Source organism: Manis pentadactyla, chromosome 12, assembly GCF_030020395.1.
Source record: "Manis pentadactyla isolate mManPen7 chromosome 12, mManPen7.hap1, whole genome shotgun sequence".
Taxonomy (NCBI): Eukaryota; Metazoa; Chordata; class Mammalia; order Pholidota; family Manidae; genus Manis; species Manis pentadactyla.
In genome coordinates this window covers 58,804,265-58,823,614 of record NC_080030.1, presented here as the reverse complement: position 1 = coordinate 58,823,614, position 19,350 = coordinate 58,804,265, and the positions used below count along the sequence as shown (strand labels likewise).

At 38.8% G+C, this 19,350-nt stretch overlaps 1 long non-coding RNA gene across 2 annotated transcripts; it reads left to right on the top strand.

The window, feature by feature from the left end:
* The first annotated feature begins 1,002 nt into the window (after positions 1-1,002).
* On the top strand, positions 1,003-18,874 carry LOC130679816 (uncharacterized). Of its 2 annotated transcripts, none has more exons than XR_008992768.1 (3): positions 1,003-1,109; positions 17,609-17,724; positions 17,835-18,874. It is a non-coding gene; the product is annotated as an uncharacterized LOC130679816 (long non-coding RNA). The 2 variants fall into 2 exon arrangements; XR_008992769.1 differs by having other exon boundaries at positions 1,060-1,183.
* Positions 18,875-19,350: the final 476 nt, after the last annotated feature.

Here is a 19,350-nt window from a genome sequence, read left to right as displayed (position 1 = left end):
AATACTAATTTGAAAAGATATACGCACTCCTATGTTCATTGTAGCATTATTTACAACAGCCAAAATACAGAAAAGAATCTAAGTGTCCATTGATGGGTGAATGGATAAAGATGTGGAATATACATATACATATATATTTATATTGATATATATAATATGGAATATTACTCAGCCATAATGAAGAATGAAATCTTATTGTTTATGACAACATGCTTGAACCTTGAGGATATTATGCTAAGTGAAATAAGAGAGAGAATGAAAAATGCATATGATTTCGCTTTTATGTGGAATCTAAAAAACAAAACAAATAAAACTTACAGATATAGAGAATAGATTGGTGGTTGCCAGAGGGGAGAGGAGCTGTGGGTGGGAAAATGGATGAAGGGGATCAGGAGGTACAGACTTCCAGTTATAAAATAAATAAGCCATGGGGATGTAATATATGGCATGGAGACTATAGTCAATAATACTGTATTGCAAATTTGAAAGTTGCTAAGAAAGTGAATCTTAAAAACTCTCACCACAAGAAGAAAATTGTAACTTTTTATGGTGACAGATGGTAGCTAGACTTATTGTGGTGATTATTTCACAATATATACAAATGCAGAATCATATTATATACATGAAACTAATGTGTTGTGTTGGGGACGGCCTTTGTCTTCTCACATGTTTGTAGGCAGAATGGGAAAGCACCTTCCCCCATGTCTGAATGCAGCATGGGAAAGCACAAGCTTGAGAACAACCGGTGCAGTCCTTGGAAGTTATCTGCCCACAAAAACATATCTTGTCCTCAAAGATGAGCCAAGACTCCTCACTCTGAAAATAGGGAGACCTTGAGGATGTGTGAAAACACCATCCCTGCTTACCAGGCAGCTTCTAAGAAAATCAACAAAGTGCTCTGGCCTGCCCCCCCTGAGAAGGGAAAGATGAGTATTGCACTTGGCTGAGGTCCGAGAAAGGCAGTATAAAAATAAAGGTGCTGCGCCACACTGGGGCTGCAGCCATTGTCTGTCTATCTGTGTTGTCTGTGGTTTTTGTTCTCTCATTTCACCCAAAGAAGATGAGTGGCACACTACATCAGGCGCCCAAACGTGGGGCGTCCTCTCAGAGTGAGTTGTACATATATTCAGCTCCACGCCTCCCCTTCAGACTGTTTGACTTCGACGGCAGGCACCATCATGTTGTATGTCAATTATATTTCAATAACTCTTTTTGAAATAAGCTTCAAACCATTTTTTCTGTTGTCATTGATTTGGATTACTTGAGCTTTCAAGTCAGAGTTAAATAGACACTGTATAGAAAGAGCCTAGCACAATGCTTTGAAGCATTATTAAGTCTCTATATAGTTGTTTGCTTAAAAGGAAGAAGAAAGATTAGGAAGGGGTTTCACGAGTAGAAATTTGTACGATTCTAATAATTTTTGAACTCACTGTACCCTCAAACTCAGTATTACCTTAAATGTGTGATTTTGGAAATTACAGAGTATAAGTCAGATCTGGAAAGTCAAGGTATTGGACATTATTTAACATATCAAAAGGAACTCCATTTACTCTAACTTTGCTCGTAGGTATACTGACAATCTTTCTCATTTTAAAATGTCTTCTATAGCTTTGTAAATGTCATGGACCGACATAATGGGTCCAGTAGATATTAAGTAAGAAGAAGGATACTATTCAATAATCATCCTAGTGAAAAACTGTAACAATTCTTCATTTGATGATGTTCCTGTTTATAGTATATTTTGAATTACCCTAGAGAAAAAGAAATCACAGGTGAATTTTAAAATCCAAGCTATAGAGGCTATAGTTTTCCAGCTTTTTTAAAGCTGTAACTCATTTTCACAAATAACCCTGGGAAAAAGGATAACTGAAAATAATCTACCCTCTTCTTCAGAGTTTAAAATTCTGTATTAATCTATATAGATACGATATAGAGCCCTATATCTGTAGTTTAGAGTAACAGATAATAATGAGTTCACTGAGTTTAATGTCTTGTAAAAATAGTCAAAGTAAATAGTTTCAAAATAGGCAATCCTAAATATAGTGTCCGATCATCAAATCTCTGCATATTGCATCTTCCTTGCTAGTAATATTAAGATGGAACTCAGGTTCCAACATTCAGAGAAGCTGTTGTAACTGAGTTATATGGAGGGAAAGGTGGAGTTTGAGACACAGATATCATGGCAGGGGAGGCATGTTTGTTTCAGCCACTGTGGCAGAGGCTTTCTGATTTGACAGTTTCTTATTATGGAAAAAGGAAGCTGAAAGCTCAGCCTGTTTCTGCAGTCATGCCAACAATTCTGGGAGCTGCCTCTATCCCTTAAATAATCTCTGCCTCACACTAGAGTGGATTCTGTTTCTTATTGCTGAAGTCTGCCCAAGACAGGTGATCACAATATATCACTGTATTCTCAGGAGAGCTAAAATTAACAATAACAGGGAAAGAATATGACCTTTGAAAAACACATTTAAGTATGGTTGATTCCCTTAGTCTGTACCAGATACTATGCCAAGTGCTTGGAGCACAGCCCCCCAAGGAACTCCCCATTTGAGTTTTTAAACATGGAGATGAGAAGTGGGTGACCAGGAAAGGGACAAGAAGAGGTCAACAGATTAAAAACATCCGAATATTGAACATGGTTGTAAGAGCAATATATATAAAGCTTGCCACTCTTTGAAGCCTGACACCTTTGGAAATCGGAATTTAGAAAAGTAGAAAGGAGACAGGGTAAAGAAGAAAGGAAAGAGGAAAAATATCTGACACTTTAAAATGTTACCTAACCTGCATGATGTACAAACATTATCATTTAAAATATCATCAGAATATACCAAATACATTGAGAATATTGATCCATTTTAGAGGTGAGAAAGTTGAGGCTCAGTGTCTGGGATATCAAGCCATGCCCATCTATTCCCAGGCCCCACACTGTTTTTATCTTAGTGTCATGTGATGGGAGTGGGGAGAGATGTAGTAAAATTTCTTGTTATCTTTGAGAAGTTATTAGTTGAAGACCTAGTGCGTAGAATGAGAACTGGGAGCATTTTTTTCCTTGGACCTTAATTAGACCTTCATGATTTGTTTCTGTCACATAAATTCAAAATTTTGTTTACTGAGCAAATTTGAAATGAAGACTTGAATGTTTCCAGATATTTCTTCTCACTTTTGAAAATTTTGCTGATGGGGTTTGATAGTTGCTATAAATAACTCCGTGGGATAGAGAAGTACAAATCTGAGAGGAAGAAGACTGCCAGAATGAAGTGAATTCATGACAACACAAAATTCCCTTTTAGATTTAAACTAAGTAGCCATGTAAATGAACAAACTTTTTAGGGACATGCAGAATCACTAATAGTTTACTTAATTTATTTTGTCAACTGTTTCTAATTACCTAATATAACATATTACATGGATAAGAAAAATGCTTAATGATATGGGATTTCATTGCCTTTTCAGATCAAGTGAGAGGTGTATGCCTGTACTTGCCAGGCATTTGTGACTGTTCCCAGGACTTATTTGAAGAAACTTGGAATTTCAGGTGTAAAGAGATTAATTTCTATATTGAATATGCAAAGACATTTTAGCTAGTAAAAAAATGCCAATTCTCAGCTTTGAGAAAATAATAGATTTTTTTTTTCTTAAAAAGTTACTTGCCATATGATTTTTTGAAGTATAGTTGATAAACAATCTTAAACAGGTTTCAAATGTACAACACAGTGGTTCAATAGTTACCCATATTACTAAATCCTCAGCCCCCATAGAGAAGTTACTGTCTGTTGACGTAGGAAGATGGTACAGAATCATTAGCTATATTCTCCATGTTGTACTACCATTCCTATGAGCAACTTATATTATGATTATGAATTTTTGTGTCCTTTTATCTTCCTCACCTTCCCCACATACCCACCTCAACTTTTTCCCCATGGTAACCATGAGTCACTTCTCAGTGGTATGAGTCTACTGTTATTTTGTTGCTTCTGTTTTGCTTTGTTTTTATATTTCACAGATAAGTGAAATTATATGGTATTTGTCTTTCTCCACCTGGTTTATTTCACTGAGCTTAATATCCTCTAGATCCATCCATGTTGTTTCAAATGGCAGGATTTCTTTTATTTTTAATGGCTGAATAATATTACATTGTATATATGTATCACATTTTCTTTATTGATTCATCTATTGATGGACACTTTGGTTGCTTCTGTATCTTGGCTATTATAAATAATGAGGTAATAAACATAGAACATAGAGATGCATATATCTTTTTGAATCAGGGATTTTGTTTTCTTTGGGTAAATTCCTAGGAGTGGAATTACTGGGTCAAATGGTATTTCAATTTAATTTTGGGGGCATCTTCATACTGCTTTCCACAGCAGTGCCCTGCTTTACATTCCCAGCAATGTAGGAGAGTTCTCTTTTCTCTACATCCTCACCAACAATGGTTATTTCTTGTCTTTTAGAACAGAGCCATTGTAACTGGTATGAAATTATATCGCATTGTGCTTTTCATTTGCATTTCCCTGATTAGCAATGTGAAGCATCTTTTCATATGCCTGTTGGCCATATGTATTTCTTCTCTGGAGAAATGTCTGTTCAGGTACCCCCAATTTTAAATCAGATGATTTGGTTTTTGGTGATGAGTAGTATGAATTCTTTATATACCTTAGATGTTAACACCTTATTAGATTAAATCATTAAAAAATATATTCTTCCATATGATAGATTGCCTTTTTGTCCTGTGGATCATGTCCTTTGCTGTACAGAAGCTTTTTAGTTTGATATAGTACCACTTGTTCATTTTTCAATTTTATTTCCCTTGCCCAAGAAGATGTGTCCAGGAAAAATTTGCTCATGCTTATTTTCAAGGGATTTTTATCTATATTATCTTCTAAGAGTTTTATGGTTTCATATCTTACATTTAGTTTTTTAATCCATTTCTAGTTTATTTTTGTGTATGGAGTTAGACAGTTATCCAGTTTCAATTTCATCCAAAAACTACCAGTTTTCCCAGCACCAGTTCTTGAAGAGACTATCTTTTCTCCATTGCATATTCATGGCTCCTTTACTGTATATTAATTGACCATATATGCATGAGTTTGTATCTGGGCTCTGTTCTGTTCCACTGATCTCTGGGTCTGTTCTTGGGCCAGTACCATACTGTTTTGATTACTGTAGCTTTGTAGTATAGCTGGAAGTCAAGGGAGATAATCCCCCCAGCTTTGTTCTTCTTTTTCAGGATTGCTTTGGCTATTCAGGGTCTTTTGTAGTTCCATAAGAATTTTAAGATTATTTGCTCTAGCTCAGTGAAAAATACCATTGGTATTTTGATAAAGATTGCATTGAATCTGTAAATTGCTTTGGGCAGGATGGCCATTTTGACAATATTAATTCTTCCTATCCAGGAGCACAGGATAGATTTCCATATATTTGAGTCTTCTTTAATTTCTCTCATGAATGTCTTATAGTTTTCACAGTACAGGTCTTTCACCTCATTGGTTAGGTTTATTCCGAGATATTTTATTCTTTTTGATGCACTTGTAAATGGAATTGTTTTCCTAATTTCTCTTTCTGTTTATTCATTGTTAGTATATAGGAACACAACAGATTTCTGTGTATTAATTTTGTATCCTGTAACTTTGCTGATTCCGGTTATTAGTTCTAAGAGGTTTTTGGTGGAGTCTTTAGTTTTCTATATATAATATCATGTCTTTGACATATAGTGACAGTTTTAGTTCTTCCATTATCAACTTGGATGCCTTTTATCTCTTTGTGGTGTCTGAATTGCTGTGGCTCCAGTACTGTGTTGAATTAAAGTGGTCAGAGTGAGCATCCTTCCCTTGTTCCTATTCTTAGAGGACAATCTTTCAGCTTTTCACCATTGAGTATTCTGTTAGCTATGGGTTTGTCTTATATGGCTTTTATTATGTTGAGGTACATTCCTTCTGTACCATTTTGTTGAGAGATTTTTTAAAATCATGAATGGATGTTGAATTTTTCAAATGCTTTTTCAGCATCTATGATCATGTGGTTTTTATCCTTTTTGACATTGACTGATTTATGAATAATGTACTATACTTGGATGATCCTTTGATGTATTTTTGAATTTGATTTGCTAATATTTTGTTGAGGATTTTTGCATCTATGTTCATCAGGGATATTGGTCTATAATTTTCTTTTTTGTAAGTGTCTGTCTGGTTTTGGAATTAAGTGATTCTGGCTTCATAGAATTAGTTTGGAAGTATCCCCTCCTCTTCTACTTTTTGGAATATTTTAAGAAGGATGGGTATTAGTTATTCTTCAAATGTTTAGTAGAATTCAGCTGTGAAGCCATGTTCTACTAGACATTTGTTTATTGGGAGTTTTTGAATACCAATTCAGTTTCATTACTGATAATTGGTCTCCTCAGATTTTCTGTTTCTTCCTGGGTCAGTCTTTGGTGGTTGTACTTCCCAGGAATTTGCCCATTTCTTCAAGGATGTCCAATTTATTGTAACACAACTTTTCATAAAATTCTCTAGTAATTCTTTGTATTTATGTGGTATCCATTATGACTATTCATTTTTTTGTTTCTGATTTTGTTTATTTGTATACTCTCTTTTTTTTTCTTGGTAAGTCTAGCTAGGGGTTTGTCTATTTTGTGTGTTTTTTCAAAGAACCAGCTCTTGGTTTCACCTAATTTTTTCTGTTGTTTTATTCTTCTGTATTTTATTTATTTCTGTTCTGATCTTTATTATGTCCCTCCTTCTACTGACTTTGGATTTCATATGTTTTTCTTTTTCTATTTTCTTTAATTGTGAGTTTTGAGTGTTTATATGGGATTGTTCTTGTTTCTTGAGGAGGCCTATATTGCTATGTACTTCTTCTTCAAACTGTTTTTGAGACGTCCCACAAATTTTGGACCTCTGTATTTTTGTTTCTATTTGTCTCCATGTACTGCTTGATTTCTGTTATGATTTGTTCATTGATCCATTGATTATTTAGAAATGCGTTGTTTAGCCTCCATGTATTTGTGAGGTTTCGTTTTCTTTGTGTAATTATTTCTAGTTTCATAACACTGGCTAAAATTTATTATAGGCCAAAGTATATACTTAAACTAACTTAATGTCCATCTTTTTGTCAGGCATCCTATTATATGTTAATGTAGCTCCCTCTTGTGTAGTAGGTTTTAATAGCAACATTTGGGAGTCTATATGCTGTTTTGATATCTAATCACAGGGATGTAGCCACTGGATATTGGCATTGTTTTATTTTATTTTGTATTTTCAAAGGCATACATAACAAAAACCATAGAAATGAGCAAGACTGAAACTTGCAGGTTTTATGCTATGCCTATGATTATCAGTGAACAAAGAAAAACTTTTATGAATCAAGAATTTCTTTAAAAAATCAGATTTACTCCAAGAAAGCAAAGGAACAATAACTTTGTGCAACAAGATATCTAGTTCATATATTCTTCGAATTTTAAGGCAAGATGTAAATGTGGAAACCTAGTGGTCGGCACTTGTTTTTCCTGTGTAAATGATGCTGTCAAAACATGACACAGGCTAAAGGGTTCAAACAGAACAGGGGTTTCTGACAAATTTCTCTTTTTAAAAATTTGTGGTAAAAGCACATAACACAAAATATAGCATCTAAAAAATTTTAAGTGTACAGTAGTGTTAATTATACACACATTTTTGTGCAACAGATCTCTAGAACTTTCTCACTTTGCAAAACTGAAACACCATGCCCACTGAACAACAATACCCCTTTCCCCCTCCCGACAACTTTTCCTTTTTCAGGAAATCACATGTGAACATCAGTATGTGAAGAGGTAGAAACAGTGCTGCTCTAATTCAAAGGTAGGGGGTTTGGCCCCCTGCCCACTGGGTCCTCCTCTGGGTAGTCGCTCATGCTTGTGTCCTTTGTGTATCCTTAGGCTTTTCAGGACCATGTTTTGACACCACAATTACAGACTTTGCTCTTCCCCACTGTTTAGGGCTGAACTATACCCTTTATCCTCCAAATTTATATGTTGAAGCCCTAATCCCCAGTACCTCAGATATGACCTTATTTGGAGATAGGGTCTTTATTGAGATGACGGAGTTAAAATGAGGTCATTAGGGTGGACTCAGTCCAATATGATTGGTGTCCTTATGAAAAGGGGGAACTCTGTGAAGATGAAGGCTGAGATCAGGGTGATGTTTCTATGAGAGAGAAAACCAAAGATTGCTGGAAAACCACCAGAAGCTAGGGGAGAGGCTTGAGAGAGATTCTCACAGCCCTGAAAAAGAACCGACTCTGCTGACCCCTTCATCTTGGACTTACAGTCTCCTGAACTGTCAAAGAATGTGTTTCGGTTGTGTTAGCCCTCTAGTTACAGCAGCCCTAGCAAACTGACACCCCATGTTTGCTCTCAGTGGCACTAGGGGTTGTCACATCAGCCTGCTGTAGCACGACCAGCACGGACCTGAGAGTTAATCCCCAGAGATATAACTACTTTGTAATACAATGCAATTCAATATTCTACTGTATAAAGTAACTAACTCAGCAAAAATTGTATTTTCTAATTGCCTGTGAAAGGAAACAGAACACGTCACCCCAAAACATGCCTCTTTGGTGTAAGGATTATCTTGGATTTGTTATTTTGAAGAAACAGCAGACACAGGAGAAGCTCTGAAAACTGAGTAGAAGTTGCTTTTTTGTAAGGGACACTTACATTAATAAGAGAAATGTCCATTTGTAAGGTTGGCTCTCTCTGAAAGAGGAGGATGACTAATCTCTATAAATTCTTGACAATGGAGAATGTCAGGATTAAAGCTGACCTAAGAAACAGACCTGATTTACTGTGCTTTGCCTGACAATCTCCTATAATTACAAAAATTATTCTTCCTTCCCTACACTCAGAAGCTTTCTGAAGGTTTATTCTTGTGTGGTATCGCTTTAAAGTAACCTTCCAGACATCAAAACACCCCAACTGATTATATATATATGTCAGTTGTACCTTTTAAAAAATAAAAACATTTTCCTATTTAGCTAAGATAACATTTTCTCACTTAAAACACTGTTTTAAGATCTTTAATATTATCTAATAACCAGTCACATTTAAAATTCCCTTGGTGTCCTCCAAATCATATATAACTCCAAAACAGGATCCAATTTGAGACCACACACTGCATCTGAAGGCGGGTTCTTTAAGCCCCTTTTAATCTGGCCAGTCACATTTTAATGGCATTGTATTGCTAAAGAGAATGGCTCACAGTGAAGGAAATATTCCAAATTCTGAATTTATCTGATTGTTTCTTTGTGGCATCATTTACCTTTTCCCCATAAATTGGAAATTAGAATGTAATGGTTGGGTCAGATTTAAGCTTGTTGACTACAGTGCATCCTACAGAATGTTTTACCTCAAATTACATCTCATCAGGGGACTCCTGATATCTGGTTGTCCAGGGGTGGGAAGCTAAGAGAGACCCCTGGGAGTGGGGGCAACATCTTGATCCGTCCATGGCAACAAGAAACTAATTTCTGTGTTGTTCTTATTGTGGACCCACACAGGTGTCCAGTTCCCCACCATTCATTTTTCTAGTGGGGTCAATACCAGTTCCTTGCTTGAGTCAGTGATTGGATTAAATGTTTCAAGACGATTATTTCCTAAATCTAACATTTCCTGTATGTTCTGTTTTTTGTTGTTGTTATTGTTTTGTCCTGTTAATCTCCTTTATTACAGGGGGAGCTCAGCCAAGAATCTAGAAGAGTGGCAGACAAATATTTTTCCTCCCCTACAAACTTAAATAGCTGTCTCAAATGATGGCAAGTGAGGTTTTTGTTTTGTTTTGTTACTGTTTTTTACTTTCCTTATTGTTAGTATTGTTGTTGGGCAGCTGCATCTGGGGAGGTCTCTCCTGTGCACTAGGTGAAACCTCAGCCTGGACAGGGGAGGATCCATGACTCTGATAGAGAAAGAATTCTTGAACAGGTCAGACGAGTGTTAAGTAAGGAAGGAATTCATTAAAGCGAGAGTAGTAATGAATGGCAGGAGCCATACAGGCAGCAGAGAGCAAGGAAGAACAGAAGGAGGAAAGGGGAAGTTCATTGAACTCCTGCTTGGCACAGGGCAAATTCTTTGTCAGCTCCTAAATCCAGGGTCACCTGATGTCCACTGTCCACTTGAATCTGCACGGCATGGGAGCTAAGGCCCTACCACCCCAGGATTTGGGGGAGCTGCAGAGCATGGGATGGAGTGAGATTATGTTCTGGGAACTTCCCAAAGGCAAAGAAAGGAGATTTTCGGGCAGGCTACTAAGGTGCATGATCATACAGCTACAGTTCTGTCCGGATCACCCAGGCAACGGGAACTTGCAAGTCCAAATCAGAGATCTCAGGAGCCCTTCCCTACTTGTCTGAAGTAGGACAGAGAGAGAGAAGACTTATGCTTAAGTCTAGAAAATTGAATGAAACAGCAAAATGACAAAGGCAGTTACTACTGGATGAGCACAGAGACAAAACGCATTAAATTGGACAGTGAATTTTTATTTAAAGCAAAGTACACACTCAAAGAAAGGGAAATATGTCAAATGAAATCCACAAGACTGTTGCATTTAAGAAGTTTATTCAGCATCTTACTGAAGACATGGCCCAAAAGGAGGCTCACTTAAGGATTTAGGATTTTCAGGCTTTCAAGAATGGGGCTCAAGGCCAAGGTGGGGCAAGGGCATAGGCCTGACTTGTGGTCTTATGATGTCGATCTCTGGAGAGAGACATGCCACCATCAAGTCAGTCCTCTAGATATTCTGTAAGGTAAACTTAACACAAGGAATTTATTGGTCCTGTTCCTCTCCAAGATAGTGGTTACCCTCCAGCAGTTGAAACATACCATTTAGGACTGCTTTCTCTACCTAAAGATAGGATTAGTTGTTGACTAATCACCATAGAATATGTCAGGAATCTTGCCTTCTAACTCCCTCGTTTTTAAAATAGAATCTTAGCCTTAAGATGGAGTCCCTCCTGCTCTTACTATACTGTTTATATCTTGGCACTTTCATCATAGGCAGGAAAAACTAATCATGAAGCTTGTCCCCTGTCCTTATGCTACCTCAGTATCAGCCTGGACTCATGGATTTTCATAAATTAAGTGAATTTCAAAACACTATTATCATGGGAGAGAGCTTGTTCAAATTGTCACAAACATAACCAGTGGAAGACTGTGTAAGCTGGCTCCTGGGTCCTTTTGACAAAACTCCATTAAGCTTTGAAACTTTTCTTGCTTGCTTTTGGGCACTAAATCTGAGTCTTTGGTATGAGAGACCCAAATCCCTGTCCTAAGAGGGCTAAATTAAGGCAACGACATTACAACTTGGATATTTCAGTGGACAGAGTTAGAAAAAAATAAAAAAATAAATAAATATATATATTTAAAACATGAGTTCATAATGATATTTCCAATTCAATATTAGCATTAAAGCATTTTTACTTAGTGTCTTTAATTTTATCTCTTTTCCCTTATACTTTATCCTATCATATAAAGAAAATGCTTTTCAAAAACAATGCCACTGAAAAGAGCTTTAACAGTTTTTAGATCTTTATTCCTTTAGAAGGTAAACTCAGTAAAAATGCACAGTCAAGGGTCTTTGCTTTAAAGTGACTTGAAACACATCTTTCCTCTGTGGAGTGACTACTAATTTAATATACAAGCAGGTTTATTTGCTTTGTTTGGCTTTCAGTTTCAGCAGTTGAGATGTAAATTAATTGCTGTTCTGTTAGAAGGTAATGCCTCAGAAATCAGACCCAGGTATGAAGTCTTGTTCCATGCCCCCTCCCCCGCCTCACATCTCCCCACCACAGGTCATCACTCTTTATCCTCTGAATGTTTGCTTTTGCAAGCACATATTTTTTTCTTATTTCCTCTTTTCCTACACAAAGCATAGCAGGTTATTTATATTTCTTCTCCCTTGCTATTTTACTATGTCAACTGAAATCCACAAGACTGTTGCATTTAAGAAGTTTATTCAGCATCTTACTGAAGACCATGGCTCTGGTAAATTGCTCCAAGGCCACTTTGTTTGGGAACATCTTAAATAGTTTTTTACAACAGGGGGTGGGTGCAGGGAGGAGGTTATGTCAATCAATACACAGGGCCATGTCCTGAAAGAACAGACAATGAATATTCAGATGCTATCTGTGTGTGAGAGGAAGCAAGGATTAGGATTGCTAATTAGTCGCCTAAAGGACTCTACTAGGGACACAAGAGCCAGACAGGTTTTTCTTCTTCTTTGAGCATTACAGGCTGGTTTTTCTCTGATCATGGGTGAGGGGTGAGGGCCTGTGAGTGTTGAGACACAAGGAAGATGGCTGCAGCGTAGGAGGAGCCGACCTGGCTGACATGGGCTTCTGCAGTTTGCACAGCCCTTTGCCTATAGGACCACCATGGGGAACCACAAATTTCATTTTATTTCACACGTAACAATGTATCCTGGCAATCTCTCCACAATGGTGTATCTCTACCTTTTTCTAACTGCATAGAATTTTGAGTTCCTTAATCCAGCATCTTTTGAATAGTTTCGTTATATTTAGGGACTATGTGGCCTCATAAGAGCAGATGGAGCCCAGAAGGATTGATTCTCATGCCTTCCCTTGCCAAACGGTATTTGTGTATTTTGGGGGCTTCCCCAAGCATGCTGAACTGGCAGTGAGCACTTGGGGAAGGAGCTTCCTTGTGCCTAATGTTCCTTTGAAGATATTGGCAGCAGGGCTGTGAGGCTTCTGAGTGTTTCCAAAATCTATCCCCAGTTGCAGAAGTAGGATGGGTGACTATGCCATTTGCAGATTTGATAATGTCCACTTGGTGGCAGCAGGGCAAACAGTAGCAGCTGGTGCTCTGTGGGCAGCGGGCACTATGGGGTCCCCTTGTCAGGCTCCCTTGGCAGTGTTTTTTGGGACCTTGTTCCCAGGCACAGCCCTGAGCCTGGTTTTCCAGCCCACCCAACATTTCTCTGGGTCTCCCAGGATCCTTTTACTAAATTCCTTTTTTCTGCTTAATTGGCCAGAGTATGCTTTTCATGCTTACAACGAGGAACTCTGTCATAAATACTTTTTACAAAAAAACAGTGATGAAACAACACTGAATATAGAGAGTGAGAAAAGGGAGTATGCTGACTGTCCTTCCATCATCTGTAGGAAATTTCTTTACCCCACTTTGTCTCAGCCTGTCCACAGCACTTCTTTTATCCTCATCATTCTGCTTTAAAAAAGAGAGAGGGAGAGAAGAAGAAAAGCAACAAGTTTTGAATTTCTCGTTTTGCTCCTTCTGTGTGTATAGTATAATGACTGGTGACAGTAAACTAAAGTTATTCTTCTAATTCCACATTTCCCAGTATCCATTACCCCTGTCCCCTTGTTCTGGTAGCAAGGATGACTTTGGGTATGAATTCTCAAGCAAGGAGTGGTTACAGAAAAAAGAAACAAATTGTTGACTTTTAGGTTCCTATGGAGATTCTTATAAACTACTCCATTATGGGAGATGTTAATCTTCAAAACGTGACTTTCAATTTTAAGAGGCAGGTATCTGAAAGTACCAAGAAATTTGATCAAGTTGGTTTTTAGAGATCCAAAAATCTTATCTTCAAATACCCAGAGCAAAATTGGGAGAACTCACACACCTACATTTATGCCAAACCATAGAGTTGAGGGAGTAGAGGATGTCATAGGAGAGGTCTGGGGTTTATTCCACTCCTGAAGAAGATATGGCTGAGCGGGCCAGTGGACCTGGGGAAGCCCTGAGATGCTGTAGAAGGATAGGGCTCTGTAGATCTGGCTGCTCCGGTGCAGAGGGGCCCAGCAGGAGGGGCCAGAAGAACAGTTAACATACAGGTGTGAGCAGAGAAGTGACCCCAGGACAGACTTTTGCCTGCCCCTGGTACCATGATCCTTGTCATGGATCACTTAGCTCACTGCCTGGAATTTGGAAGCTATGCAAAAATGTCACTCTTATTGTTACCACTATTATTAGGAGGTGGCAAGTGCACTCATTGGTCAAACACTTGCCCAGTTACTACTGGCTATTGGGAAGAGAGACCGGCTGATTCCCAGGAGACTTTCAGCGCACAGCAGTGCCCCTGTCCTCAGACCCCTGGGAGGGTGGGAGTTGGGAATACAATGGGTCACTGGATTCTGGGAGGCTGGGAACCCCACACTGCGGAGGTTCCTCCAACGGGCTCTGTTGCTGATGGAGCTGCAGTCTTGCTGTGCAGGTTTAGGAAGAGGGAGCCGGAAAGGGTCCCGTGAGGCCTGTGGTGCAGTGAGCATGTTGTGGATTGAGTTTGTTCTCCTTCGTTCTTGCCCCCCAGAAACAAAGAATGAAAGGCAGAGACACAGTAGTGAAGCAGAGAGAAAGTTATATTTGAGTTTACTCCAAAGGAGTGGGCCAGAGTCAAGGCAGATAAAGGCCTCAAACTTTCAGGGGAGGGTCTATGTATCATGGCCTAGTCAAGCAGTGCCTATTTGATTGACCCAAAATGCACACAGAAATGCCTGGGATGGGGTGTGGGGGTAGGGCTGAGGAGGTTGGGGTAGGGGGCACGAAATCACTATTTTATTTTAATGAGATTATAATGAGATATGGCTTGGGCGGTTCTTAATTTTGCTCGATTGTCCCTGCGTAGAGACCTAGCTGGGACAGGTTTGGCCTGGTCCCAGTAGGAAAGGAAGTTATGTCCCTGAAAAGCCTTTATTGTCTACCTGGGAGGTTTTTCCTTGAACCTTATCTTCTCCTTCCCCGGCTGCTCATACCTTTCTGTCTCACAGGAAGACCACTGCATGCCCAGGGACAGGTCTGGGTAAAGCCTAATGTGACCTGCACAAGGACAGTAACCAGGGACTTAATTTTCTCCTCCTCTTGTGCTCTTCTCTGGCAGAGGAGGTCTTCTTGGACACTCTCCACGACTCCTTCCTGGATGCCTACCCATCCCCCCTGAGGCTGGGACTCTCCAAGGTTAGGGTCCTCTGACGGATTCAGGAGGCTCATTAACCTTTGTTCTGCATCTCTTGATTCCTACCTGCTAATCTGTAACATTCAGGCTGCTTTTTATGCTTAACATGCAAGTATATAAATAAAAATATGTGGATTATACTTCTCCTATAATGCATTGCAAGCTCTTTTGAGACAGGGAACCCACCTTCTACAAGACGCCATATACAAAGTACTACTATGCAAATAGGGGACAATTTACAGATGTTAACTGACTGACATCTGCTCCCCTCAATTCTGACGGCAATATTTGCGGCTCTGTCCTCAGGTCACAGGTGAAAATATCAAACAGCACTAGATGTTCCAAATGTGTTTGTTTTTCTTTCCCAAGAGGACTACCTCGCACTTCCCTAAGCCATTTCACCTGATGGCTTACCAAGCCATAACCTTGTCCAGCAAAGTCGTTTGGCAAATGACGTCATAGAGGCTGGAGCTAACAACCTTTAGCACAAACCAGGATTTCTGGTTTTACCTGTTGGTTTGATATACCTGAAGTGCTTTGTGTGTTGTGTTCTTAACTTTGTTCCACACTTAATTTTATTAAAAACTTTGTATTGAAATTAATGAGGTGTAATGAGATAAAAAATGTCCAACACTGAACCCAGTCTGGCACCAAGGAATCTCTCCCAATGTGAGCTATTCTTACAACCCCATCTTCAGAGGGACCATCTTAGTCATCATTCTCTCACGTAACCATATGCCACACTATGCAAGAAAGCAATGTCTAAGCTGTTGAATGTTGCCTGCTGTATATACACGTTTATTTTTTGCTTGATATACGTTTTTGTCCCCTCCAATTTTCCCTGCATTTTCTCTTTTATAAGATGGCCACAATTATTAGCACAGTGAGAGCAACATGAAAAAAAACTGCATTATCTGTGCATTAGTCCTGGCTGTCATCATCCAGAAAGGGCTGGCCTGGTTTTCTATATCCACAGGGATATTTTGCACAGTCCATATTCAGTGTGACTATGAGCAGTTATGGCAGGTAATGTTTTACAGCCAAACATAGACATTCACACAGCTTTATACTTAAAAGAAAGCTGAAGCCCCTCTTGGGATATTGATTTGCAAGAAATTTACTGTCTGTTTGGGTCCTAAGCCCATTCTGCGAAGGACCTCTACAAACCCCACGATGGGACTTAAGTGAGTAAAACACATAGGGGACATTTTCCTGTATTGAACTTGCTTCTCCTCCACCCAGGGAGGTAGTGTTACCTTTTCTTACCAGGGAGCTTTAGATGAGGACTGACAATGCCAATGGCAGCCTAGTCCAGAGGTTCTCAAATTTCCATCTATATCAAATTGCTTGGGAAGCTTGATAAAAGTCAGAATCCAGGGCCTCTCTACTCCCACCCTCCTCCTTATTCACAGATTTTAATTCACTAGGTCAGGGGAGGGACAAAGGGACACAGGAAGCTGCCTTTTTAACTAGTGCACTGGGTCCCTCATTGGCAGGCAGTACACAGAACAAAACTTGGGAAATGCTACTGGAGTCCATTCACAGTCTTTCATTCAGTGAGCGTTTATTGGGTGCATGGAGAAAATGAGGCATCATGAACAGAAACTAGGCATGCAGTACTCAAGAAAGAGAACACAAAACCCTGAGAAAACAGATGGTTTTCAAAGCATGTCCACATGCATTGTTTCCTCTCCATGTCAACTATGTGAACAAGCAAAGTAGTGGTTTGGTATTTCCATTTCACAAGGAAAGGAGAATTTAAGTAATTTCCCCATGCTTCTATGACTATTGGATGACAGACATGGATCATATCCAGGACTTTTGACCACTGGAGCTGGAAGGAAGAAAAATATAATGATAGTTACACTAACTCCATGAAAGACAAGGGCATAAAGCCATACTTACTCTAATGTTCATTGCTATGCTTATTACAGGGAAAGAGTGGAAACAATGTAAGTGCTAATACATAGGGACTTGGTGAGAAAAGAAACAAGTATTATGTATCCATACAATGCAATATTCTGTGGTGTTTCAAAATGAAAAGGAAGATCATTATTAGCATAGATAATGTTTATGATGCATTGTGAAGTTGTAAAAGAAGCCATAGAATTCTATGTGCAGAATGTCCCTTTTATGGAAAAAAACTATACATGAATTTAAAACTCCAAATGTTCACTTCTTTCTACACATCTCTACAGAGAAACAGTTGTTAAGAGGTGCAGATTACTGCTGTATTTCTTAGCACCCTGGTGAACAGGTGCTGTTGGACTGGTGCTAATCAATAGAGCCTTCACTGGATTTTCTATGGAAACATGAGTACAAAGGAGCTCATTTCTCTAAGTTAACTTGTATGTGAATTTGAGAAGTGTTTGGCATACAAAGAAATTACTGCTTTGGGGGTAATGGCCACTGGCTGCCTGCTCCTCTCCTTAGAATCACAACTCTGTTCTTAACTGTAATTATATTATTATCCTATTTCATATGACAAAACAGTGTAACATTAATGTATGTATCTGACACAGTGATATAATGAAGATATTAATTTATAAGAGCCAAAAATTATAAAAAATAAAATCTAATACTAAAAAAATTTTTTTAGAAACCTGTCAAAGAGGAATGCATTTAGCAACAAGATTTTTCTCTTGCAGAAGGTAGATCTTTGAGTTTTGAAGGGCAAGAATTCTTTGGGAGGAAGAAAAGAAAATGAAAACATGTACTTGAAAAATAATCAAAAAAGTTTTCCAACTCACAACTACAGAGCACCGTAAGATTATATTTTATTAATATTTCTTGTATGCTTTTTCAAAATTGAGTGATGTATATTGTCAATATCATTCCACTTTCAAATAATCGTTGTGTGCCTTTCCTGGGCAGGCCCTCCAGGGATGAAGATGACAAGACAAGGTCCCTGGATTGGAGGGGCAACAGTCCTACCCTTGCTTTTCGATCTGTAAGAAATGGCCATTGGGTGGCGGCTGTTCAAAGTCAAACAAGCAGGGACACCTTCCTCAAATGATGGTCAAGGAGCCTCTTAGATGAAGAGGCTTTAGTGTTTTTAGTAGCTGACTTATTATTTTTAATAAGATGAAGCTCTTTTTCTCTGTGTGAATATTGAAATTTATTTATTTATTTATTTAGGTATACAAAAGATTACATCTTTTCTTTACTCATGAACACAAAAGCCTAAAGGAAAATAACATTTAATTCCCTTAAGAGTGTGGCTGGTAACATTTTTAGGTCATGGATCCCGCACCCCACCAAGAATCTGATGGAAGTGGGGAATTGTTCTCTGAGTATACATATGCACATGCCCATGAAATGATGCAGACGATTTCAGGAGCTAAGGTCCACCAAGCCCACCCGCAGACCAGTTGGTCAGCCCTGTTTAGTACTCTGCTCTTTTCAAATGCAAATCTGGCACTACTTATTCAGCACATACACCCTTCAAAAGTGCTTGACAAGAGTCGGGTAGCGATCTGGGTTATAACAAGCCCTCCAGGTGACTCTGTTCCATGCTAAAGTTTAATATTCACTGGCTAAAGCCAAAATATGCCATACTCAGGCCCTGCCCACCAGAGATTCTGATTTATTTGGTCTAGATCAGGGGAGGGGCCCAGGAAGCTGCCTTTTAACTGGTGACCAGGTGCCTCGTTGGCAGGCAGTACACAGAACACAGTTTGGGAAATGTTATTAGAGTCCATTAACAGCCTTCCCTTTACTGAGTGAAGAGAAGAAAATTAAGCATCATGAACAAAAACTAGGCATGCAATGGATGAAGAAAACATGAAACACTGGTGAAATAGTTTCCAAAGTGTTGGTGTTTCTAATAGTTGAGACTCAGTGATTTAAACACTAGAAATGTGCTTTGTGCCTCCTGATAAACATTTATAGCCCCAAAAGAAAGAGACCCCATTATCCATACTTGTGTAGCTATAGCTCCCAGCATGAATGGTGGCTAAGCTGGGAGCTTTAAAGGCGTCCGGTATGACCAGGCAACCCTGCTTCAGACACGAGGGCACTTTGGAGGCTATGTTCCAATGCCCCTCCTCCCCTTAACTGATTTACTATTCAAGAGCAGGAGCCCCAAATCCTGCTTCCTAGTTAGTTAATAAATATTAATTTCCCTTTTAGAGTTGTTTAAGGGCAAAGATAAGATACAATCCCTGAGTGGCCTGTACAAAACTAGAGGGTAGGAAAGCCATTCTTGGGGTGGAGGCTTTGAACTTCCAATTGCCGTCCTTAGTGACAAATAGATCAATGTTTGTTACTGATCAGCCTTTCTGCTAACAGTTTTTGTTAAGACATCTATTTCACAATTAGTGGAGAAATCTTGCTTTGAAGAGTTTGTAGGCTTTCAATACACACGAGACGCAATTTTTGCAAGTCATCA